This window comes from Lissotriton vulgaris, chromosome 9 (assembly GCF_964263255.1).
Source record: "Lissotriton vulgaris chromosome 9, aLisVul1.2, whole genome shotgun sequence".
Lineage (NCBI taxonomy): Eukaryota > Metazoa > Chordata > Amphibia > Caudata > Salamandridae > Lissotriton > Lissotriton vulgaris.
Window position 1 is genome coordinate 1,030,363,640 of NC_141697.1, and position 27,405 is coordinate 1,030,391,044.

Below are 27,405 nucleotides of genomic sequence, written 5' to 3' on the forward strand. Positions count from 1 at the left end.
CCAATTTCACTGGGATGTCACTTACACCGGTTGTTTACCACACAGTTATTCTCAGATTGTTTAAATACTGTACACTAGCAATAACATTTCCCACATGCCACAGGCAGGGCAGTATAAACTGGCATCAGGTTACTTGGGGACTTCTGTCTAGCTTCTGTCTGAGTTAACCAATCTAGTTACCCAGAAAAATGCCAACCTTTACACTTCCGTTTTCCTCCCTCCTTCTCCTTGTTCACGAGGGTTTCCCCCTCCCAATGGCTTCCCTGAATCACGTTATTGACCAGCCAGTGGTTGCCCTTGTTTGTTCAAGTTTTCAATGTCACAGGTTCATTTACGCTTGGTCCAGCTTAACACTCGCTGATGAACTCCCTGCTGCACAGAGTTCCTTTGCCTTGTTTACCCACCAGGAACCGTGGCGCAGGCTTCCCGTCCCTTGCCAGCCCCGGTTCCCTTCTTACTTGTTGAAAGAGAGTCTGAAAGCTCCAGTTCACCGTTCGCTGACACCAGCGCTGCTGATCCGCGTCCACTCCCCTTTCAGGCCAAATCGCTCCTTCACAAGGCCTAGGGGAAGAGGAGGACGCTCTCGCTGTCGACGCGCTGACTGCACCTCACCTCCGCTCTTCTCAGCGGTGCCGCAGCCAGGCTCGCCGTAGTCCCGCACTTCCGACTCTGCGCGGGAGATTAGTGTCTACTTTGCAGCGGCGCCGTCCGCCTCAGGACGCTGACAAGCGCTCCTCCGGACCCGCCCGCTAGCAGGTTATACTCCGCTGTTGCTCTGCCCCTCCCTCCTGGAGGTAGTGTCTCCCTCGCTCAAAGTCCTGCGCAAGACTGGGCTACCAATCTCGCCCTTACTTCTCAATCCCGCTCCACACTCAGGCTCACAACATGGGCAGACCTTGTCGGGACAGCGCCTCACAGCATGAGCAAGAGGTTAGTGAACACTACGGGGGTTTCGGAATGGGAGGTTCTCAGTCTTGATGAGGGTTGTGAAACTTCCTCAGATCTCGGGGCTCGTTGTCTCTATTGGGTCCCGGCAGTTCCCCCTGCCCAGCCCACCAGTAGACTTGTGAGATTACCCTCGAGTTAGGGAATGGATTTTAGAAACTCGCGTGGACCTTATGTCCAACTTAAACAAGTGTAAGTCAGTAGGGCCAGGTCCCTGGTTAGGGGGTCGGTGGCAGCAGTAAGGCAGCAATCCCTAAGAAAGGAAGTCAACCCTCTGTGCGTCCTAGCCCTCTAGCGCCACAGCCTGAACTCCAACTGCTCTCAAGTCACTCCTAGTCACCTCTCTACAAATGGCCGCCCTGGCCACTGGCCTTTTATAACCTGGCCTCAGACCACTGGAACCTGCTAGAGGGTTCCAGAACTTTCCCTATACAGTCCAATGGGTCTTTCTCACTGAAGTGTCCGTTATGGCAGTTTCTGGACACCATTTTAGGTCTCAAGGTTTTCTCTCAATTTTGATGAGGGAGGCTAGGCCTCACAAAGGAAGGAAAAAGAATAACGTCAAAGAACACCTAGCCCCTCTGTCAACATTAAAAATTCCTGGTGAATAATAAAAGTAAGTGAAACACGAGGAGGTCAAGGGTGACAACATAAATAATAATTGTGAGGGAACTCACAGGGGCAGACAGGTCTAACAGGTACCATCCTGCTATGGATGCCTATATTAAGCTAATAATGGACAACATCATGCCAGTGTTAATGTTGGGAACCGCCATGATCTGGATGCGTGCGTTACACCAAGAATGATCCCCTTAATATGTGCTAGTGCTGGGTGTGGAGGGGGCTTGGAGACACTTTATGCTGGGAGTCCTGACCTAGAAGGATTTGGATAGTGCATCATGCAGGGAGACCTTCAAGGGAGGGAGGAGCGGTACACACTTAGTCGAAGTTTAAATGGATGACCACACAAGGTGCATCAAAGGGGTAGACTGGATGAAGAACAGACCTATGAGAGCAGAATAAAAGGTGAATAGAGAACACAAGTTAAAGGAATGTCAAACCTGGGGGCGCAGAGGCTCTGCTAGACCACAGGGTAGACCATGGTCACCGGTGACGGCGATGGTGTGAGGTGTCGACGGCACTCCTTGCTCGCTCTGACCGCAGACCTCAGCTCTGAAGGATGCAGCATAGACTGGACAGGGCAGATGCTGAGATGGAGGAAGCAGTGGTTAGTGTTAGCCCTGTTGGGCACCATATCTTTGCGATGCAGATGAGCCCATGTGGATCCCAGCTCAGAAGCCCCCTCCGGGGAAAAGAGTACTTGCTGTAATACGCGGCAGAAGACCACTCTTAAAGGAGTAGTATTAATAGACAATGGTTTTCAGTATGAAATAAAATGCTCTGTATCTAAATTGGTTACAGGTTGCTCCCCATTTGCACATGCAAAGATAAAACCAGACAACAGCAGTCTGTTCCTTATTTCACATATACCATACCTCTAAATTTGACACGTCTGATACACAAGTTAATGCTCCATTTATGATGAATAACCTTTAGAACCTCTGACTTCCAATAGGAGTGACCAAACATGTGAATGACCATTCAAACCATCGAATTCTGGGGCAGGTAACACCAATTACTTTAATCCCTGTCGACAAGGAACTGTTTAAAGCAGTGAAAAAGTAAAGAGAATCCTTAACAATCTATCCTTTAGAGTGCCTAGGTAAAACATGCTACAGTTGTGTATCTAACTAAATTCTAATTGTTTTTATAGACGTCAGAATAATGAAAGATTCTGCCATCCCAGTGATATTCGAATATGTGACCTTCCTGATTCTAAAATCTCTGCACTGCAGGCGGTGTGGGCACATCGGTTGAACTGTCTTAGTTGCCTAGACTCCTCTTCTGTATAAGCAGGTGTTGTGAAAAGGCTGGAAACTGCAGGGCAGCCAGATTGACATTGGTGATGGAGAAAATAATGGAATCCTTTTAAAGAAAAGAGTAGTTAACTACCCTCAAGTAAATGCTTATAGAAAACTGAACTGGAAAATGTAATAGGTGGACTGCTTGGTAACTGGTAGCTGTACTCCATCACGACCACTGGCATCTGTATTCCAGTGTATTTTTATGATTGCGCCTCTACTAATGTCGACCAGTTATATCTAATCATCTAAGGTTCTTCTCTGTCAAAAATGGTCCAGCCCCAATTGCTAAGCCACAGCCCACCTGAATGGTAAAACAAACCACTCCAGACCACATTTTTCCGTGTTGGACCTCATAAGTAAGGTGCATCTCGAGTCCTGTGGCACACTGAACTGCAAGACCCAGGCCTGGGCATACCTTTGCACTTCGGGCATCTCACTGAATGAGAACAAAAGTCATGGTTGGGAAGCTTGAATCCACTGGTAATTAATCTGGGCTGTACTCTATTCCATTATTTTGTCACTGTGTCCCTATCGATTCAAATCAGTCATTTCCCGATCAGCCATTTTCTGTTCCTGTTCTGATTTGTAAATGTAAATGTATTGCGATTTATATAGCGCACATATCACCCGAAGGCATCAAGGCGCTTGCTTAGGGAACCCGTCCTGGTATTCCCCTGTGAGATACCCCGGCAGGGTATCCGCAAGGTGAAAGCCAGGCATCCCGCCACGAGGGGCCGTTGTGGAGATTAAGCAAGCTATCGCCCAGAGTCGCAGAGTGTGAACCCGTGAATCGAGTAGGCACCGGAGCGAGAATTGTCGAGTCCATGGACATTTTAGGACTCAAGACCCCGCCGAGCCGGGAATCGAACCCTGGTCCCGGGCTGACCTCTGCTTCCAGGTCTGCCTCCTCTTACCAGTGAGCCACACTTCTCCACACCAGTGAGCCACACTTCTCCATTTGACTTGGCTTGGTAGTTTGGGCTGGAGTTGTTCCCATTGGTGCAAGGCTGATTGGCATATGATTGGTTCCTGTCTAAAATGGCACAGTGAGTAAAAAAAAACAAAAAACAATGAATTAAAATGTGGTCAGGTTGTTTACCAACTCTTGCCATATTTTGATATGAGATTTTGAGTAAGAAATTCCAGGAAGGCATCCCAATGCAACTAGGAAAAGACTTGTCTACTTTTCAGGCTACATCTCACTGAATTGAGATGCATTTGATTTTTTTTTTTTACAGGCGGGGATCAGAACTCTGTGAAATTTTTCTAATAGATACATCCTCAAGCCAATTGTTCACCACACTTCCTCTTCCATTTGTGAGTTAGTTTCCCGACTATTAAGATTCTGAGGTATTGTAAGAAAGTGGATTAATATTTGGTGTGGGCTTTGTCCCACCTTAAGGAATAATAACCAAATTCACTAAGTGAACCAGAGCTCAACCCCCTGGTAGCTGTGGCACAGAGCACCCAGCAATGCACAACGTATTTATGCAGTACTGAAACAGTAAAAGAATCAAAACAAACAATAAAAATCCCAAACCATATTAGAAAAATAGAGTAAATAAAATAAAATTATTCTTTTTGATAACGTTTTGATTGAAACCGTAATCAAGCTTCCACAAATCACCACCTCCACCCGGCCCATCCTAAAAGTACCTCAAACCCATCCTTACTAATAATTGATTAGCGTGCTAACACATTCGACCAGGAGTCACCACCTCCACTTGTCACCTTTCATGTCTACTGCCACCTGGGACCCAGCAGCTTGCTGGCTGGACTCTAGGTCAATGTCTTGAACCCCTCGTCCTTTTCCTAGAGCACTTTGGGGTGTCTCGGGCTAGGTATCCACCCTCCCTCTCCCCAGGTGTCTCCCTCCTGGTGGCCAGAACCCGGTAGGCCGTGATGTTCTCTACATTGAACCCAGATTTTGTTGTATTTATAGGGGCAGCCACTGATCAGTATATCACTTCTTCTGCTAGGGAACAGTGATCCATCCCCCGTTACCACTTTGAAACTGGACAGGCTTTGCTAGGTTTCCATTGACCAGCGATGTCTCGTTTGGCCAATATGCAGCCAATCCCAACCAATAACGCCTGTCCTTTGTTCCTGTCCCACCCTGGAAACACTCCTAGAATTACCAGTTTGGGCTCCTGGTCAATTTGGATTCCTATCACCTCTTCTGAGTCCTGAAAAATCGAATTCCAGTATCTGTCTCACCTGATATTCCCACACCACATGGTGCCCCTGGCCTGGTCTCAGCGGAGACAGTCTGAGCCTTCACCCTTTCCCATCCTCTACAGTCTTTCGGGGTGTAGTACTTTCTATGAAAATATTTAAACAGTATCGGTCTTAGACGGGCAGGAATCACCAGTTCTCATCCGCCATTTTAGCCACCTTCCAAGTCATACTCCCATTTCTCCTGCAGTTTTACCAGTGGGTTGGCGACATTCGCAACTAGTGTCTGATATATACAGGATATGCCCTTCCCTTCAGTGGCTGACATTGTGAGTCTAACGTCAACTGGGTTGTACTCTGGGAGCGCTGCTGTTTGGGCTTCATTACTATCCAAAGCATGGCAGAGTTGCAAATAGATTAAGAACTGCGGTTTGGACAATCCGTAGTCCTCAACCAGTTGCTTGTACAACTTCATGTGGTTTGTCTATCAGATGTCTCCCAATTTGGAGATCTCCAGCCTGTCCCAATTTTGAAACGTCATAAGCCTCGTCGTTTTGGACAGCCTAGCTCCCATTCACAGCAGTGTTTCTTTGGTGAGCTCCCCCCACCACCTCATCCACTTTAGCACTTCTCTCCACATAACAGTAGCAATAACCAAAGGCCGGAGGGCTCCCCCATATATCTAGGTCCATGGTGCTTGCACGACTAGGGAGGTTTGCTCCAGCCTTGTAGTTGGATCGTCTCGGTCGCCAAAAATCTAGTCATTAATCGAGAGCAACTGTGCCACCCAATAGTACACTCTCGGGTACACTGCCCTCAGCCACTGTCCTGTGGTGATTGTATGCATTTCTTGTGGGCGACCCTAGGAGTCGATCCCCCACAAATGTAGGTTTAAATGCCCGCATGCAAGGTGCAAACCACCGCATAGGTTTCTTAAATGGGTAGTGTTGCAGTACATACAACATCTGATGTAGTGCCACCATTTTTAGCAGGGTTATGCGCCCCATCATGTTCAGGGAATGGGAACCCCAAAGTGTCATGTACCCGTGTATTTTGTGAAGCAGAGGATGTATGTTGTTTTCACAGCATTCTACCAAGTCCCTGGATGTATACATACCCAGATATTTGAAGACCTTCTTTATATAACTAATATTCAGGACCCGAGTGTTAGACCTGGAGGGTTGCCTACTACCGAGGTTATAGTCAACTTTTCTCAATTCAAATACAATCCAGCCTCCTTGTTATAGATCTCTAGCATGCTGATCAGTCGCGGGATAGACTGCTCTGGGCATTGGAGATATAGGAGATTATTGTCTGCGTATTAAGCGATTCGGTCCTCAGCATCCACTTCAAGTCCCAAATCTGTGCATCCCTCCTTATCCATTCAGCCAGATGTTCTATCCTAAGAGCAAATAAAAGGGGGCAGATGAGGGGGCCCTGTCGGGTTCCTCTGCTAATGGGAAAGTGGCGTGAGAGGACATGGTTTACACAGACTTTGGCCCATGGTTTGGTATACAGCAGCATCACATATCTACAGAATCTGGGACCAAAGTTAATTTTTCCCAGAATTGTGTGTAGGAAGGACTATTCGACCAAATCAAAGGCCAGCTGGAATAATGCTGTCTGTTCAGACACGGAGCCTAGGTGAGCTAGTTTTTCATTTAGCCTTCCAAGTCAGTGTCAGGTGCGCTGGTCGGTATGAAGCTGTTTCGGTCTATGTGCACCAGAGAGCTCACCTGAGTAACCAATCGATTTACCAGAGCCTTTGCCATTGCTTTAGCCTTCTCGTGTAACAGAGAGATCAGCCTGTATGATGTGCAGTCCATGGGTGGTCTGTCTGGCTTGGGGAGGACTGCCAAAGTAGCATCACAGACGTTGAGTGGAAGGACAGTGTTGGTCTCAACTCTTTAGATCATAGCAAGAAGGTGTGGGACTAGTGTTGATGTGAAACTTTGAAAGAATTCAGTTGGAAATTTGTTCGGTCTAAGCACCTTCTCAGATTTCATTCATGCAATGCTGTAAGCAAGTAGCCTTCGATATAGGCCAATCCAGCTCTGCCCTGCTATCCCGGGAAAGCCTTGGACCTCCAAGTCTGCTGCTCTGTGATTCTGTTCTGCTCTGCTTGGTGGGATCACACTGTACAAATTCTCATAATACTGTGCAAACGTTCCAGCTATAACCATGGCGTCATGGGACATTGGCTGTCCAATCTGCGCATCTGGGGTACAAATATACCCTCCAGTGAATAGGTTGCTAATTTATGTGTCAGTTTCCCAGTTTTATCCCCAAGTTCGTACGCTTTGTTTTGGGACTATTGCTCTGGCCCTCCTGAGAAGCTCCTGTGTAAGCACTTCCCTGAAAGCTTTGAGGTGACTTATCACCTCAGAGTCTTTCTTCTGGATTAGGGGGTGTTCCAATTCCCTGATCTGTATCTACAGGGCTGTAATCTTTCTCGTTCTCCTTCCTAACTGCTATATATGCTATTATTTGTCCCCTGAGCAATGCTTTCATAGCCTCCCATCGTATAATCGGGAGACATCTGGAGTTGATTTGACTGTATTGGGTTGTATTGAAATTGTATTTCTGTAGAACTTACTACCCTTGACGAGGCATCAAAGCGTTTTTCGGTGAGTAGCTTGCTACTCCAGAACCCAAAGAGGTATTAGTATATAGTGTATAGTAGAAGTCTATCTCCCTCTTAGGAATTCTTGGAACCTAATATCCTTCAACCATCCAGCTTGAAAGTACCAGTGGGAGCAAGATTTACGCATCGCTGGTCCCACCGTGATCTCTATAGGGCAGTGGTCAGACAAGACCATTGGATGGATTTCATCCCTAGACATTCCTAGAATGTCAACAGACGGAAGGAACAGATCATCTTTTCTCGAATATGATTTGTAGGAGTGAGAGTAGTGTGTGTATTTATGCGCATCCGGGTTCCTTACTCTCCAAATGTCACTGAACCCAAAGGATTTTGGCCTTGACGCCACTGTCAAGTGCAGCCTGTGACATGATATATTGTCCCAAGATAGCTGGGGTAACCTCTGTAACCTCAAGGTGCAAGATTTTATGGAGTAGGATAGGTACCCCTCTGGATCCCCTATCGAACCCTGCATGATCCACTTGGTTAAACCCACAGCGGGCCAGAAGGTTGCACCTGCTACTGAGCAAATGCGTTTGCCTTACGCGGAGGACAGCTGGGGTCAGTTTGTCCCTGCCGAAGGATCTGAGTCCTTTTAACTTTATCCAGCAGCCCGTTTACATTACAAGACACTATAGAGTAAAATGTATTAAACAAAACTACGAAAATCCAGTAGGGAGAATCAAAGATATGACATTATAAACTTTTAAGTAAAAATAATGCCAAAAAGCTCCAATTGCCAATGATATTATATAAAAACAATAGACCGGGGACCAAGATAAGGTTTCAGACAGACCTTGATGGACCGTGGGTCAGATACACAAAGGCAGGTTCATCCCTGTTTAATACTTTGCCTCCTGACTTCGTCTTTTTACTGGTGCTCCCAATTCTTCAGCGGGGCAAGCCCGAAGCTATTTCTGAGTAAGTTGTTTCGAAATCGGACACCTCTGCTGCGAGATCTCTGGCTCCCCAGGTCTTGGAAGTCCTAAAATGTTCTAAATTACAACTTTTCAGAGTTTCTGGAGCAACTCCCATGTGTCCCTTTTAAGGCTTCAGGGCCTTAGGGGCTGCACGAGGGCGCCAGGACTCACTCCAGCAAAGAGAAAGCCCTCTTGCATCTTCTTGTAACCCTGTAGACACACAGGAGACCAGCTTACGAACTCTTGGAGTCCTGCTGTGGGAGCAGTTTTAACACCCCTTTGGGGCCAAGCACTGGCAGACCACTTCTCAACACTATAATGCAAATTAGCCTCCAGAAGCTTCAGGCAGGATAAAGACCGCAACCTTGCCAATTACTGGACTTGTCATAGGTATGAAAAAATCATCAAATTGGTTGTAAGGTAAATAAGGAACACAGCACAGCACCTTAATTCCTCCTGCACCTCTACCACTGGTTCGTTACCAATTCATCAAGTCCGGTCGAAGGCAATAATAGAACGCAAAATAGTCCCATTCACATGTATGTTCCACTCCAATTGATTTCTTTATTTTCAAATATGAAGTCCTTCAGCACATTCTCTCATAAGAACATCTCAACGATTTGACACTAGAACAGCCAACACTTGTTTCCGAGCTACAACCATTCCTCAAGGCAGAAAGTCAAACAAAGAAACATAATAAAATCTTATAAAAAGCCTGAAAGTTGAGTACATTCAAATCGCGTACAACTTAAGACAGAACATACAGAAAAAATACAAACCATCACTATATTTCTTAATTTATTGGGTTCTCTTAATGTATTTTGTCTCTTTCGTAATCCATTATAGACAGGGACACCACATTTTATATTCATATATTTCATATTTATCATGAAGATCAAATTAAAACTCTATAAATCACATGACACCATCATACCTTATTGCACCTAACCTAATAAGTTAAAAAAAAAAAGACATGGAAATCATACCATATTTGGTACCCTTGCATCAAGTCGATTTTCGTAGCAATCATGTTAATTATTTATCTATACATAATAGCACTCTTAGTTGTTCTAATGTATTGCTTTGAAAATAGAATTGATTTATTAAGTGGGGTGAGATGTAACAAGGTGTGATGGTACCATATGATTTAGAGTTTTATAAATTTCTTAATCATAAATATGAAATTTTACCATTTAAGGTATAGGTGTTAACTGCAGCGACCATGACCTATAGCATAGAGTGAGGTTAGTTGCTGCACCTCATGCACAGTTCCAGGAGTGAACAGAATCTCAACATGGCCCCAAAGTTGTGTCTTTGAACAATGGTATAATGTGGAAGTGGCAGAATTTCAACAGGCGCACTCTGCCACAAGCACTCATGAGATAGGATATTTAACAAAGAAGTGCAGGGAAAGGCCTGAGAAGCGTAGCTTGGACCAAAGCATTCACAGTACGCTATACATGTGGCCTCCTCACCTGGTCATTCATGGTAGCACACAAAAACCACCCAAACAGAGGTGTTAGAAGCCTATCTCTGGGACCTTTCTTCCTGACGCTTTGAAAGTGACCTCATGGAGGGGCACATCTCAGACAGGCAGAATGGTAGGAAATATTTGCTTGAACATCAAGTGTCCCTTGGCTATATCGTTTCCATCCAGCAGATGACTGCATTGAAAGAACACTTGACTCTTTGAGAGGGTCGATCATTGAATGCCTGCTTAATCAGTGGATAAGCACATGGTCACAGAACTTTGAATATCCATTGAACGCACTGAAGCTAAAACTGTAGACTGCACCTCCAGGACAGATCTAGAGGACGGGGACTCTCTGTACCAACAGCAGATTGCACGAATACACCTGTTGAATGCAGTTAGAACTCTGACAGGTCTGTTTTAATACTCATATTTTTTATTACCTACTCACTACGTTATTTTTTTGTTTACTTCAGAGATGAGGAAATAGGGCTAGGTTTACAAGGCACACGCCCCCAAAGAAGGTTTGGGAATAGCACGCTCACCACAATCAAGAGAGGTTTGGCAATGCTGTCCTAATGCTAATGCAGTTTTGCATATGTGGCTGTGAATTAACGATCCACGAAAATTAACAACACCGTATTTATCTTCCCTGAAAAATCTCCTGGTCTTAACAGACCTGTTTGGTTATCCAATCGTTATCAATCCCTTCTGTAGGCTATTCAGTTAATTGAGCGAAAGAGTATTTGAGCTAATTAAAAAGTCAAAATTGCATTAAGCAATTTCTAGTTTCATCCTTCTAATAGAAATCAATTTCAGGCTTTCCAGTAGAACAATTGGAAAAGGGGTCACGCTTGGCTAGAGTAACATTAAGTTGATTTAAGAGGCCATTTTTTGACACTAATTACACTTTTTATAGCCCGCTTTGTTCATAAATGAATACATTTCCGAAACGTAATGTCTTTGCTCTGCAAACACCAGTTATTTATATATTTATATTTGAAGTGGAGTCCATTAAGTTACTAGTAGGACTTAACTAGAGGCACTATAGGGTGTGTGTGTGTATGTATATATATATATATATATGTATATATATATATATATATATATATATATATATATATATATATATATATATATATATATATATATATATATATATATATATATAAAAAATTTTGAAGATGCACAAAATGTAACGTTTTAAAAACCCCAAATCACTGAGATACACCAGTTATTGGTTGGTGAGCGAACTATAACTTGAAGCCCTGTGATACACTACTTATTACTTACCTCATCTTTATTGGTACTCCTATTTATCATCTTTACTGGTTGATATAGCCCACTATAGAAGGCTATTACAACATTCATCCTCTTAAGGGCAGCATGTATGCTTCAGCTGTGTGCAGCTTGGGATTCGGCAAAGGGCCTGGACTGTAAGGAGGCCCTGCATCCAACTCCCATGGGTGGACAAACCACCGCTTTGCACGTTCTTTGTCCGTGCATTGCGTTGGTTTGGCCAAAGAGCCTGGCCTGCAACTAGGCTCTGCACCCAACCCCCTGTGGGCAGGTAGACCATTGCAGCTCACAGACTTCGGTTGTGCATATCTGTGGATTGGCTGCAAGCCCTAGCCAGCGACCAGGCATTGTGCCAAACCCCTCTTTTGGGTGACCAGTCCAACACAGCGCGCCCTGAAGTTGGCCACAGGGGCAGGCCTGTGTGCAGGCTCCTTGTCAATGCCCCATGTGCTGCCAACACCCTGCAGACCACCACCCAAGTTTTTCCATACATTTTCTTTTTGTTGTACCTCGTAGAGCTGCCTGTGAGCAGCAGACTCCCAGTGGCACATGGCCTTTGGCCGTGCTCCAAGTGGGATTGACTGCCGGGCCTGGGCAGCGACCAGGACATGTGCTCAACTCCCCATGGCCACCAACCTCCCTCCCAACCCAGTGGACCCTTACTCAAAGTAATAGCTTTTTCAGACTTACCACGCCTAACACCCTGCAGGCGACCAATCGCCTTTTGCGTATGGCTTGGGATGGACTGCGACTAGGCCCTGCACCCACAAGCAGCTACCCCCATGTAAACTCCTACCCAAGTTTTTTCATATTATTTTTTGAAAAACATTTTCTCACAGTTCCGCTGCCAACTGTCAGTTCTGTGGTACTACGGGACTGTGAATGCTTCTCTTACTTCATCAGGAACACGCCTTCTTATGGTTTTCTTACAGAACTTCACAAAATGGGGACTGAGCCCCTGAGCCCTGTATTGGCAGCTGCAACATTTCTATTGAAGTTGCGCCCAGCCTCTCAGAATATTTTTTTCTCCATTATTTTGGTTTACACATACAAATAATCTAGGACATTGACCAGACTGGAAGTAGCAGTCCTGATTGTATGTGAAATGTATTATTTCACTCTGCTTCAGGTGATCAGGCACTTGTTAGATGATGGATCAGGTGGGTTTTTAAGGGTTGGGTTGACTGCGTAGCTATTGCCACAGCTTGTTGTTAGCCATTGTTTTAAATATACAGAGAGTCGACTTTGCCACTTTTAGGAATAGGGGTGCCTATTTGGCCTGTTTGCACCCTGTTCAAATAGGGACCCTTCCTTCTAGTCAGGATATGAGGATTACACACCGAAGATAACCCCTGATCACCTCCCCTTGGTAGCTTGGCATGAGCAGTCAGGCTTGTCTTAGAGGCAATGTGTAAAGCATTGGTACATAATGCACACAGTAACACAGTGAAAACACTGCAAATAGACACCACATCAGTTTAGAAAAATAAGCAATCTGTATCTAAACTGAACTAGACCAAAATGACAATCATACTCAACTCAAAATATAATTTCTATAAGGTTTTAGCAATTCTCTCCATAGGTAACTACGGATGCGGTGATTTGACACAAAATACCTTTAGATGCGTCAAAATTCACAATGCAAAGCAGCCACAGAGGAGGGAAGCGTCGGGAAACACCATGATGTGTTGGTTTGTGAGTCCCTGGTGACGTGATGCGTCAACTCTGCTTTTACAAATGCTTTTGTAGATCTGTCTTTTTCAAGTGCGATGCATGGAAATCTGTACGCGCTGGAGATCAATCTGGTGGCAAACAAGCGTTGCGTCGATTTCTTCAGCGGAGGTCTTTCAGCCCCACAGCTGGGCATGCGTCAAAGTCCGTTCGGTGGTCTCAGACTTCGGAGACACAGTACGCTAAAATTTGGCTGCAGCGGTTTCTTCGGCTGCGGGCAGGTGCTGTGTTGATTTCTTTGGCCACACGGAAGTGGTGCAGGGAAATTTCTCCCGCAATGCGGTGCTGCTTCGGAAAAACAGGCAGTGGAAGGGCGATGTGTCGATTTTGATGGTATCAGCATTAGAACAAGGGCCCAGAACTGGAATTGGTACCACAAGGCAGGTCAGGACTCCCAGCAGTGGAGTTTCGGGATGCTGCTCATGAAGTCTTTGATGGTCCTACGACTTCTTAACAGGTGGCAAGCACACAGAAGCCCTTGGAGAAACTTCAAAAGCAGGATATACAGCAACATTCTGCCCTTTTCCTCTCCAAAGCAGAAGCAGCAACTGCAGGCCAACCAAGCAAAGTAACACACAGCAAAGGGGTAGTTTTCCTCACAGCTCTTCAGATCTTCTCCTTGACAGAGGTAGCTCTTCATCCAGAAGTGTGCTAAAAGTCAGGGGTTTTAGGTCCACTACTTCTACCCCTTTTGGCCTTTGAAGTTGGCATACTTCAAAAGAAAGTCTTTGTAGTTTGCAAGTTCCTGCCTTTGCACCAGACATACTCCAGGTGGGTGGAGACAGCATTTTAGAGAAGTGCAGCCCTATTCAGGTGGCAGTGCCAACTCCTTTCACAACCCTAGCTCAGGAAGACCCATCAGCCTGGTGAATGGCCATCAGGATGTGCAGGGCACACCTCAGCTCCCTTTGTATGACTGTCTAGAGTGAATACACAAACAGGCCATGGTCAGTCTAAACCAGACATTGATTCCACAGGCTGGCAGAGGCACAGGATCGTTAAACAAGAAAATACCCACTTTATAAAATGGGTATTTTCAAACACACAATTTAAAAACCATCTATTGGATGTATTGTTCAATTCTGAGCTCAGGGAGCCTAAACTCTAAATCTATATCTCTTCCTAATTGAAAGTTACACTTGTAAGATGTTGCAAGGCAGCTTCAATGATAACCCATTGGAGAGACAGGCCTTGCCATAGTTAAAAACGGAATTGACGGTATTCACTATCAGGACATGTAAAACACAAAAGGACGTGTCCCTCCTTTCACATACACTGCACCCTGCCCATGGGGGTACCTTGGGCCTACTTTAGGGGGCCTTACATGTAGAAAAAGCGAAGGGGTGGGCCTCGCAAGTGGGTGCACTTTCTAGGTCGACATAGCAGCTTAAAACTGCACTCACAGACACTACAATGGCAGGCCTGAGTCAAGTTTTTTTTTTTTGATTTTCAAAAAACCTTTATTTCAGTGAATAGGCACAGTACAATTACATAATCACCACAAATACAAAGAAAGAAGAAACTAATCCACATCAATACATTGCAGTACAGCGAGAAAGAAAAGCACATTCATGTGATAAGAGGCGATGCCCCGAAGAATTTTTAGAAGCTCAATGGCAAAGGGCAAAATCAGACACCCAAAAGGGAACACCATATATAGGTAAGGTGGGCAATAGGGGCGGGAGTTCGTGGACCAGGGGGACCAGCTTAAGTACCAGCACCGGCGGCCGCCGCGGTCGGAGAGCCGGCAGGGACCGCAGGAGAGATCGCTGATTGCTTAGAGGTGCGGCTTGCGAGATAGGTGACAAGTGGGCCCCATATATCTAGAGGGTGGGTTTTGGCATTCAGGAGATCCCAGAACTCAGAGAGGAAGGTATGACCGTGAGAAGCGTCTTCCAGCCAGAGCGACACCCTGGGCGTGGGCCTGCGGGCCCAGAACATGGAGACCCCTGCGCCTAACCAGAAGAAGCAGCATAGCCGTCAAGCGGCGTGTGGCGTCAGGGCAGAATTTAACAAAGCCCAAGAGGCAGATTGTGGGGTCAGTCTGCAATGGTGAGGAGGTGATTTTGGAGATGACACCACAGACTTCCTGCCAGTATGCCGAGACTCAGGGGCATAACCAGGCAAGATGTGCAAAATTGGGCGCAGAGCAGCGAAGGTATCTGTCACTGGCCACAAGGCATAGTCTGTAAAGCTGGGCGGGGGTGTGATGTAATCTGTGAATATATTTGAAATGTATTAGACGTAAGCGGTAGTTGGGGGACAGATGCTTGAGCTGAGTGCAGCAATAAAGCCAATCTGCTTGGGAGATCCTCGCCCCACGCAATACGCGCCCGATCGGTAGAGATGGAGGCCCGCCGCCAGCGTGTAAGCATAGATCCTGGTGACCAGTTTCTTTGGAGAGGAGGAAGCGTAGAGCATGTCAAGGGGGTGGAAACGATGGGGGGGGCTGGGGAAATGTAGGGTGTAGCTTCCTGCAGCTCGCCCGGAGCTGGTAGTATAACAGAGTCTCCATGGAGCCAGCGTCTGGAGTGAGTGAGAAAAAGGTCTCCCCAGGGTACAGATCCGAAATTGTGAGTAGTCCGTGGCGAGCAGCGTGTTTACCCATCCCCGACTACTGGAGCGAGGGGACAGCGGGGTCGTGGGCAATGGGCATGGTATTCGCCGAGAGCAAATCTGTGCCGTAGAACCTACGGATGCCATCCCAGGCCCAACATAAGGTCTCGACCGTGTCAACTTCAGTGCACAGGAGCTTCGCAGGGGTGAAGAGTGCGGTCGAGAGCGGCCATGGAGCCGCCAGGTCCCCTTCCACCGCTACGTGAGGCTGGAACGGGGTAGGGTGGCATCAGAAGTGGAGAAAGCTGGCATGAGCGCTAAGAGCATAGAGCTTAAAATCCGGTGCTTCCAGCCCACCATGCGACATTGGAAGGGTTAGAATGTTGTAGGCAACCCTGGGTTGTCGTGCAGCACAAACCAGAGTGATGAGCAGCGAGCGGACCCTGCAAAAGAAGTGAGCCGTGAAAGGGATGGGAATGTTGACAAAAAGATATAAAAATTTTGGGAGCACCACCATCTTTGCGATTGCTATTTGCCCAGCTAAGAACAGCGGCAGTCTGTTCCATAGCGGGATCTTGGACTCAAATCAGTCCACAGCGCGACCGAAGTTGACCCTCCAGAGCTCATCGACATCTCTACTCAACCAAACACCCAGGTATCTAGTTGGCTCCGTGGCCCACACAAAGGGGTAGTCAGAATCGAAGGGGACCGTGGCATCCGTGAGAGGAAATAACACAGACTTGTTCCAGTTAACCTGGATAACGGAATAGCCACCAAAGCGTATCACCTCTCGGACCAAAGGACTGAGGTTCTCCTGTGGGTGACGAACGTAAAGTGTGATATCGTCCGCATACATGGAGACAAGTAAAGCTCGCACCGCAAATCCAATAGCTCTCTGAGTGTGATGCTGCCGAAGGCGAGCAGCAAGGGGCTCAATAGCGACATCAAAGAGCATTGGGGAGAGCGGGCAGCCCTGTCGGGTGCCACACCCAATGGAAATGGGATCCGAGATCTGACCGTTGATACGGAGGCAGGCAGTGGGAAGTGTGTATAATAGCAGCACCTTTCGAATAAAGATTTGACTGAACCCCAGACGGGGGAGAAGATAGAACAGGAAAGGCCACTCCAAGGTGTTGAAAGCCTTGGTGGCATCAAGCGGGGCTGCCACTGCTGGAGAGCCGGGTTGATTTGATGCAGAACAGAGAAGATGGTCCGAAGGTTGTGAGGGGGGCACGACCGGGAATGAAGCCGGATTGGTCCGGGGGGGGCGATACGTGGCTTAGCAAGAGGCTAGCAGCTTGGCAAAGATTTTATTATCCGTGTTAATGGGAGAAAGGGGGCGATATGAGTCCCTCATCTCGGAGGGCTTGTCCGGTTTAAGAAGCAGTGTTAGTAGTGCCACACGCAGTGATGGGGAATTGACCTGACTCGAAGGAGTCATTATACATAGCCACAAGATGTGGGATCAGTAGAGGAACGAATGCCTTGTAGAAGGATGCCGGTAACCCGTCGGAGCCAGGGGCCTTGTCGCATGGCATACTGTTTATGGCAGCTAGAATCTCTTGCTTAGAAAATGGCTTGTCTAAGTATTCCCGATGCGCATTTCCAAGCCTGAGAAGCTCAAGAGTGTCGAAGTATTGGTCGAGAACATCACGAGGCGGGACCGAACCGGCTGTATAGAGTTGGGTACAGAAGGCGCTAAAGCACGTCTTGATGTCTTCCGGAGAGGTGGTACGAGATGGCCCACCATCCTGTAAAAAAGGGGGTGGTGATGGACGGAGCATCTGAATCAATCAAACACTCACACCCAGTCAAAAGATCTGGGTTTAATCCATCACCGTTCTTTAGCCCACTCTGCCACCCCAGTTCAGACATTACTATATGCAAATCAGTCTGACCCTGTGCCTCATGGGAACAGTCCAGCCCGAACTGCCAAGCCATGTCTTCCCTGGACCGGAAACAAGCTTCCGAGGACCGGCGCGCTCCACAATGAAGACCGGTGTGCGTACATCGGCAAAGAGCTCCTGGACTAGCTGTTCCACAAAGTCCTCCATGCGAGAGATGCTGGTGAACTCGGGTACCCCTGTGATGCAAAGGTTACTGCGACTGGAACGCGTCTGCAAGTCCTCGTTCTTATAACGTATGACGGCGTTTAACTTGTCCATCTGCAGAAGTTTTTGGCGGTCTTGGACGGCGGCGTCCTCCACTTCAGATACCCTGGTCTCAACATGTAGGAGTCGGGCGTCACAGGAGTCAACCCGGGTCTTCACTGTGTCCAGGCGAGCCGACAACTGGTCCAGCTGCGTCGCTGTGGTAGTAACCGTGGACTTGACCTCCAGCATGATGGTTTTTAGATCATCCTCTTGAGACTGCGCCATTTCTGTTGTTGCCAGGGGGTCAACGCAGTCTGTCCCGGCACCCTCCTGGCGCGTCTGGCGACGTTGGTCAAATGCAATCTTTGGCTGGTTTGGGTCAGTTCTGCCCATAGCCGGCAATATGGGGGACTGCGGTGGCCAGCGGTAGGAGCAAGGGCTGCAGGGAGAGGGACTGCCCAGTATGGATAAAAAGCAGCAAGCCAGTGGAGGTCCTGATGGCCCACCCGCGGAGAGAGAAGAAATCCAGTGGCCTGATGATCCAGAAGTGGGCGAGCGTCACTGGTGGGTGTCCACCCCTCCAGTGTGGGGCGCAGCAAACGTGTCGGACTATGGGTGTGCCGGCGGGTTGCAGCAGTCAATCCCAGAAAGCTAGAGCAGTGACAAGGTGTAGCGCTGCAACAAGCGTGGAAATATAGGCTGTAGGGCCAGCGGTAAGTGGGGCAGTACAGTCCGGTCCCAGACCGGAGGCGAGCCGGGGGTCCCCACCGGCACAAACCATAGAGGAGAATCACAGGCCCAGAGCAGGGAACACCCAGTGTAGCATGGAGAAGCCGTGCCTCAGTCGGGTACCAGGGGATGCACCGGATGGCCCACTCGGGTGAGGGGGCGGGCTGCGCAAGCGAACAGGAGGCCAGGCGGGAAGCGCTGCTGGACCACTGTATGAGGACGCCAGCAACCCCAGGTTCGAGTCAGGAGCTGTCCACCGCTGTGGCTGTCGGGCCTTTAGGTGTACCGGCCGGCCGGAGCAGTCAGCCCCTGAACATAAGTTCAACAGCAAGGGCAGGTGCCGAAACAAGAGTGGAGATACAGGCAGCTGGGCCAGCAGGAGGTGAGGCAGCCCGGTCATGCCTCAGACCGGGGCCAAGCTGGGGATCTTCATCAATGCAGGCTGCAGAGGTAGGGTGACCAGGCGTCCCTGTTTTGCCAGGACGGTCCCTGTTTTTAACCAGCAATCCCAGCAGATTTCAAGAAATTTAGCTCATGTCCCGGTTTTTAGAGAGGGTAGACTAAAAACGGTGGGAGGTGTTTTCTATATTTTACAAAGCAGGGACAGTTAGCAGTTGTTTCAAGAACACAATTGAATTAACAGGCAAGCTACTGGGTTTAAACATAGCATTTTAATTAGGTTCTTACTGCCTGTTCTGTAATTCTCTGCTAAGGAGCGCTCTCATCGCTTGAAGTAAAATTGTAGTCCTCCTTCTATTTTTGTGAAATGTCCCCGTTTTTGGCTTTAAAATTCTGGTTACCCTATGCAGAGGCAAATCGCAGGCCCCAAGCAGAGAACATCCAGCGTGGCAAGGAGAGGCCGTGCCCCAGTCAGGCACCAGAGAATACACTTGTCGGCCCCCGCAGGCTGCGCGAGCCAGCAGGGGGGCGAGGCAGAAGGCCGGCAACACCGCAGAGCCTCCGCAGGGGAGATGTCAGCAACCCCCCAGGTTCCAGTCGGGAGCCACCTGCCACTGTCGTAGGGGAGCCGGAGGACGCAGCGGGCCGCGCTCGGCAGGGGGGATCAAGGGAGGCACGCCGTGCACTTCGCCAGGCCCGATGGCAGAGGCCTAGACCCCGGGCACAAGCAAGGGAGCGATATCGTCCAGGAGGCCATGTGCCAGAGCAGGCGGTACGGCATAGACGCCCCCAGCCCTGCCGCAAGACACCCGGTTCCGACGTCCGCAGGATACAGGCGCTGTCTCAGGGAATTCTCAAGTCCTGGTCCGGATCTCACGACCTGCTCCGGGAAGCCAAGATGTTCATGCGCGCCACAGGGCCCAGGCCCGGGCCTCGCACAACAGCGGATCTCAGCCCAACAGCGGCCCTGGGAGGCGGTGAAGGTCCCAAACTGCGCCGCCGAAGCAGGTGAGTGGCGTTGATGCAAAATCTGGAGGCGATCGGTCAAATGTCTGCAGGATAGTGTAGGATGATGAGCTTGGCCGGCAGAGCCCACTTTGAGTGCGGCCATCTCGCAGCTGGCCAAGCCACGCCCCCCAGGCCTGAGTCAAGTTGAGGGGTACTCGTGTGGGTGGCACAACCAGTGCTGCCGGCCCACTAGCAGCATTTGATTTACAGGACCTGGGCACACATAGTTCACTTTACTAGGGACTTGCGGCAATCAGAATCAGTTTACACAGGTAGCTTTGGCACTTTAGCACTGATCAGCAGTGATAAATTGCGCTGAGTACGTAAACCAGCAGAAGCGAAGTCCATCACACCCTCAAAATACAGGAGGTAGAGGCAAAAAGACAGGTGAAACCACGCCAAGAATGCCAGATCGAACGAGCAGCACCTAGAGGAGTATTTCTCTCTCACCTCATGCTATTGACTGTTTGGCGTATCATTCCGTCTCCTGTAGAGAGCTGCATTTCAGTGCATGAGAATCAGTTTTACAACTCAAAACTACACTGAATGATTGCGCAATACATTTTTATGACATAGTCACAATGTATACTAAAAGCAATCATTTTTTGGGGTTTGTGTTGACTGCAGCAGGCTTTTTCAAAAATGTTTGTCAGAACTGTTTGCTTTGCCATTACTTTTTCTCTCTTTTGGGGTTTTATTTGGTACCCAGGCAACCCCGAAAGGAGTCAATAGTAGAAATCAGTCACTAAAGATCAATAAGAAATCATCTGCATATAGCATAGTCTTGACTTGCCCTGCTTTAGTAGTAATACCCTAGATGCTCATTAAACTGTACGGCCACGGCTAACTGCTCCAAGGCGATAATGAACAAAAGTGGTGACAGTGGACACCCCCTGCTGGGTCCCTCTGTGGATATTAATGACCTGCGTCCTGCACCCTCTGCAATCTAGCTGGGCGGTGGGGTTCAAATGCAGCCACCATACCTTAGCCAAAATGTCTAAGCCTTTTCCTGCCCGCTCCATAGTGCACAATAGGCATCCCCATTCTGCTCGGTCGAATGTTTTTTCAGCATCCAGGGAGAGCAAGATCGTGTCATTCGTGTCTATTTTCACCTGCCAGAAGACATTTGTCAGGATTCTCAAATTGTTCCCTGATGAGCAGCCAGGCACGAAGCCCACTTGTTATTCATGTAGTAGGCTCAGTATGGCTTTTCTGAGCCTCATCACTACCATCTTAGCCTGTATTATTATGCCTATATTGATTAACTATATTGGGCGATAGCTGGCATATGGAGTGGGGTCCTTATCCACTTTAAGGCTGAGGCTGAAGCCGAGGGCGGGTTCTGACCTGAACACAATAAAGCTGTTAGCAGCCTCTTTAAAAACCTAATACAGTAATGGGACCATTATCTGTTTTTTAAAACTTATAGAACACGGTTGGAATGTGCCCCCCCACCCCCCTTCACTGACCACGCTGCTTCGCGCAAACGGTGCCTGACTCCAAGATGGCGCCCTGGGGACACGCTTCAGATGACCGGCGGACACAGGCTCCAGGGACACGAACGCATGCCAGGGGAAACCTTTGCTGCAAACTTTGCTGCCTTCCATCTCTGCCTGGGCGCCGGGGGTCTTTTTCCCCTGACCCTCCTCTGGCCGCCGGATTGAACTCCCCTGCCCAGCTCCTCTTGAACGATGAGGCTGCGACTTTGCTGCGGACTGCCTGTCCCCCCCTGGACCTGCTGGCTATGCCAGCCTTCTTTTCCTAACCTTCGGACTCGGACCTTCGCGCTCCCCGCCATTATCTCTATATGACGTGCCTCTTCTACTAACTTTTTCTTCCGCCATTTTAGTGATCTCTCACTGTCCTTTTGACTTTCCTACTGTCTCTCTTATTGCCTTTGACCAGTATAGGCCCAGAGTATATCCATTTGTATCTCCTCCTCGTGTGATTCTATCTCTTGTACATTTGCAAATTTTTTTTTTTTTCTTTTCTATTTGCACCTTTTTGTAACGCGTGTAATCCTAAGTCAGCTGAAATTCCAGGAGCCTAGTCCCGACAGCTCGACGACTTTCGGAGGGCTGGATGAGGTCCCCCGCTACACGGCGGAGGAGGGCACTGGACATCGAATGCTCTCACTGTCCTTTTGACTTTCCTACTGTCTCTCTTATTGCCTCTGACCAGTATAGGCCTAGAGTATATCCATCTATATCTCCTCCTCTTGTGATTCTATCTCTTGTACATTTGCAACTTTTTTCTTTTCTATTTGCACCTTTTGTAACGCGTGTATTCCTAAGTCAGCTGAAATTCCAGGAGCCTAGTCCCGACAGCTCGATGACTTTCGGAGGGCTGGATGAGGTCCCCCGCTACACGGCGGAGGAGGGCACTGGACATCGATTGCTGGCTTATGTAAAGCGCTCTGATAACCTAAACGGTTCAAGATCCTGAAATGTGCAACGTAACTGATTCTATGTAAACTGTTGTGACAACATGTAACGGAACTGGTGCTATGTAAAGCGCTCTGATAACCTTATCGGTTCAAGTTCGCGCTATAGAAAACTCTAAAAATAAATAAATAAATTGTCTCCTGGAGCCTTAGGGCATGGGAGAGATGGTATTGGCTATCTCGTCATGCGTAATCTCTGCTCCAGCAATTGTCTGCCCTCCTCCGATATGTGGAGGCTAATGCTCCCCAGGAATGCCAGTTCAATCTGGAGATTCTCTTGCATCTCTGCATTATACAAACCCCCTATAATGTTTGCAAAGGTATTCGCTATTTCCATTGCATGGACGGTGGGTTTACCAGCTTTGAGTTCTGATAGCAGGGATGGCTAAGTAGGCTTTTTGCAAATGGAGTTGCGCTGCTGTAACCATCCTTCCTTCTCCTCGTGTTCAAAATACCTCCACTTTAAGAGAAGGAGGGCATATTCTGCTTTTGTAGTGAAGTGTGATTTGAGATCAAACTTTGCCTGCTCTGTCTCAGCATTTAAACCTTTTCAGAGAGGCCAGAGTCTGTCATGAGTTTGCCTCTCATGGCAGCCTGGCCCAGTGCCCATAAAATTTGAGGGCACAGCCCTGAGGCCTCATTATTATCCATATACTGGCGTAGGTGGTCAGTATGTTGCTTCTTATCTTGTGACATTTTATAGTGCGAGAATTTCAGACACCAAAGTTTGGTGATCTAGTAAACTTGTCCCAGTTCAAGCTCCAGCATCACTGGGACATGATCCAATATTTCCTTTTTTACAATCTGACAATCCCGCATCGTGGCTTGCATGAGGTGGTTTAGGAATAAATAACTGATCCTAGAACAAGTCCATGTACGTTTGAAATAAACATTTGCTCTTTGTCTCACAGGGGTGTCAAACACTATGGGTTCTAGTTCATTGCCCTATATAATGTTGAACAGTGCCGCTCAGTTTGTAGCATTAGCTCTTTTGTATGGTCCTGCTCTGTCCACAGTTGGGTCTAGATATAGATCCTCACCTGTCCGAAATCTGTAAAGAGCCTGGATAGGAATGAGAAAAAACGATCTCCATGGTCTTTACTTTGGCAAAAACATATCTTCCCATCGGGTCGACCCATGTCGTCTTCACAGTGCATTGGGATGTTTTATTGAATAGAATGGTCACTGAGCATTGTTTGGGGGGAAACATTGGATTAGGAGTCTCTGAGGGTTAGTCTGTCTATTTGGAAGACTCTGCCCACCCAATCTCGCTTCAGTTTCTTCCATTTTAATAAATAGGTCTATTGTGGAAGCGTAATGTCAGGACATTTTGTGGCTAGTTATATCTGAACCTTTTCCTTTTTATATAACGACCAAGGCCATTTACGTTAAACAAAAGTATTCAATAGTATTTAATGTGGTATTGTCGATCTGTCATAGATGCGCTGCAGTATGAACTAGAGAACTAAATGAGCCTCTGGGAAATGGGTGGGACATGCCAGACCTGGAAGTTGAGGCGCGATTTATGACACCGATTTACCTGACACCGCCTCAGTCTAATGTTAAGGTCAACCTAAGCGATAGTGTAGGCCGGTATTGCAGCCCGATGTTTTTATGAACACCTACATAAGGAGTATACTGCGGATGTGTGGCACAATTTAGAGCTGGAGGTAGAAAAACAAAGGGTGACCAATAAATCTCACACGGTTCTCTTTAGGGACGCCTGAAACTCCAAACCAACTATTCACGTATTTAAATGGGTGACCTTCCTCCGTCCTACCGGCTTCCCCAACAATTGCAACACTATGACATGAAATCAGCGTCTTGAGTTCTGGATCCAGAACTATGTCTAACTACAACTGCTCAGTGTGGGGCAGCTACCATACGTGCCAATTGTTGCCAAGTCCAATTGACCCACGGTCCCTTCGTAGAAGGAGGAGGTTCCTTGAGGCAAATAAGCGCACTTGCGTCAGTCAATCTGTTTGCATGGATAGGTGTACCTGGTCTCCTGGTCATCAAATTCCCTGTGTGTTCCCTTGATGATAAGGAACATTGTGTATAGATCTAGAAGGCTGTTTCCTCTTAGAAAAGTAGGCATGTTGGATGTTCATTTTTAATTCTTCATTCTCCTTATTTGGGTTCGTCAAATACCTTCAGCTCTAGGGGAATATTCATGGTGTATATCTGGTTGTACCATCTGAAGGGGTGATTTTCTGGCCTAGTATCATAAAACTGCATGACCTAATTGCATTATAAATCGTTGGCAAGAGTCTGGTGTTTCTAGTGGGCGCCTGAGAAAAGTTAAGCACTAATCTCATTCCATTACAGTGAAAGGCCACACATGTCCTGCATCCCACCAATGACTCAAATAGCCCACGTTTCTCACCCCTCTTATTGAAGTTGAGATTATGAACTGGGTTCCCTCTACTGAGACATCATGAGATGGACATCTCCATGGAGACGCCTGTCCAAATCCTAAAAGCTGAAAATGGAAAAGATCCTCCTTCTACCCTACGGATGATATATTGTGTGGGTGCCAAACCAATTGGTGGCTCAGAAGCTCCAAGAGCACATATTTTTGTTCCTCAGTCAAAATGTTTGGTTGTTCTTCTTAGCTACATCACTAAAGATGTTGAATATGGGTAGCAAGCGAGAACGCGTCCACTTAACCCCTTGCTCCTCCCGTATGACATTCTGCTAGAGTAGGATTGGCTTCATCTGTTACATTCCCAAATGTCATTAACACATGCCTGGTATAGAGAGTGCCCATCGCTTGTTATACACTTTTTCTCGACTCAAAGCTGCACTTCCTAAATTGACTGAACCTCTTGTTTTTTGTGCACCCAAATATGGTTGCTATATGGGTATTCTCTTGAGGTAAGGATTATGGAATTTCAGTTTGAAATACAACACGTTTCACATTTGGAGTGTCTTTTGAAAGGTACAGATTGTGAGAGTACGTCTTTAATAAAGCCTGGCAAACCAGGCAGACCGCAAAAAGCAATAAAGGTGTGCTTTACAATGGTGTTTGCCACCTCTACTGCAAGCTGGAGCTTATGTGTGTTGATTTTACATTAGTTCTGTGACATGTATTGACAAAAACGCATGACTGATTCACTGTGCATAGGCCATTGTCCATTTGGTTTTGTAGCCCATCAATAGCAAAAAAAAACAGTTTTAAGTTAATAGTCAGTTAAAATTACGCTGAAAGAGAAAACGTGAAAGCCAAACGGTGAAATGATGGAAAAAGATTTTTATTTTGTGGTCAATCTAAAGTGAAATCCTAATGAAAAACGCTCTAAACAAATGGTTCACTGTAAGAAATCAATGTGGCCCCAACTATTTTCTATCGTACAAGGCTTATCGACAGTAGGTTTGATGCACTGTACCTTGAATTAAATACTTTAGTGTTAAAATTCCAATTCAGAAACGTCTGTGGAACAACGGTACATGCACACACTGTTCTTAGTCATTCGATTTCAATTTTTAATAACCAAGCAGAGACCTTATAAAAGCCACATATTAATTTACCTACTTCTTAGCATAATTCATCATTTTTCTGTCTTTCGGGGCAGAGGGCTCCAGTCTGCTGTGTGCCTTTGCGCACCCATTGTCTGGATATATCTGGGAGGTGACTCAATTAAAAGAAATATTACAGGTCTGTCACTGAATTTTGAAGCAGAGCCTCTTATTTTGTGTAACGACCATGGATATTAGGACAGCTCCGATTTCTTTGTGTTTCTTTTCCAAAACCGTGTTACACGTTTTCCTCTTTTTAGTGAAAAGGGTATGAAATGATTGTTCTTTACACAATCAAAGTACTTCTTTTCCAGTCTCAAATAATTAAGTTACGTTTTGTGCTTCGAGATACAATTTCAGCCTCTGGAGCCTGTTCTGACCATTAAGTGTGTATGATGGAAATGCTTTGTACGTTGTGCACACATTACCTTCCTATACCCCATAATGCGTTGCCTATTTGTATCAGAAAAGTACTAGACTAAAGCAACACCCATCTTGCCTTTCTGACACCCACTGTTTGTAAGATGCTTAAAGACCATCTAAAGTTTGGATGCCATGCATTTAAAATTCATTTTTCCTGGTTTTACTATTTTAGCCCCCATATTGCCCTTCTAGTCCGTTTCAAAGCTTTCGTTTTTTAGGAGGGATGCTTTGACATTTGCTTGGCACATACACATTCCCTCCAATTTAACAAGACCGCCTGGATTGCCGCATTAATTCCGGTGGTACATAACCATAATCGCTGCAAGGGTTGATTATGCTAAATTCTGTTGCCTTGGCTTCCTCTGCTGTGCTATATAATTGCATGGGGTTTCCCGACCTTCTTGGCTCTTTTCCCGAAATATTTTTTTTTGTGTTATGCAGTGAAGTAGTAACATCAAGACTTTTTGTTGCATGTCTGGGCAAGTTTAATTTCTCCCCAAGGAAGGTCTCGTACCTTTATTTCTCAAACGAGTGAAAGACTGTATGCTTCCAATGCGTTTTTTGCCATAAATTCAATAATTTTTTTCCGTAGAACTGTCTAAAGAGCACCTTGGCACTGGAATTTTTTTTCTGGGGTGTAAGAGTTATTACGTTGCTCTTCTGTACTACGCAGACTGAAACGTTATGCTGGAAACATAGAGACAATTGCATAGTTTCTTCACGAGCATGCAGCACAACAATATCTACATTGAAAGGAAGACCCAGTAACCTATAGTCAATGCCCGTAGGACTAAGGTCTGCTGGTTCATGTACTGTAAAATGCGAGGGTCTCAGGTTTGTGCAATTCATCTTCTCCATCAAAAGTGGTTCAGTTTGTAAATGTTTGCTGATAGGAGGTTTTTTATACAGACTTGTTATTTATTTTCTACTTGGTGTTAAGATGCAAATCAAATGTCTAGAAGGGGATTTCTGAAATGCTAAATGTACGTACATTGATATGTATAGAATAACAATCGAGGCAATTAAAAATCTTATATTCATATCGCCTTACTGGTATACTTTTAGCGTCTACAAAAAGTGACAAATGATTTAGCATCCCTCCCTGAATAGTGAAGTCGACTGATATCA

The 27,405-nt window shown here is 46.8% G+C and overlaps 1 protein-coding gene across 1 annotated transcript in view; it reads left to right on the forward strand.

Moving 5' to 3' along the window:
- IARS1 (isoleucyl-tRNA synthetase 1) overlaps positions 1-27,405 on the forward strand; it is a 553,819-nt gene that overhangs the window by 157,952 nt on the left and 368,462 nt on the right. The gene's annotated exons all lie outside the window — the stretch shown is intronic.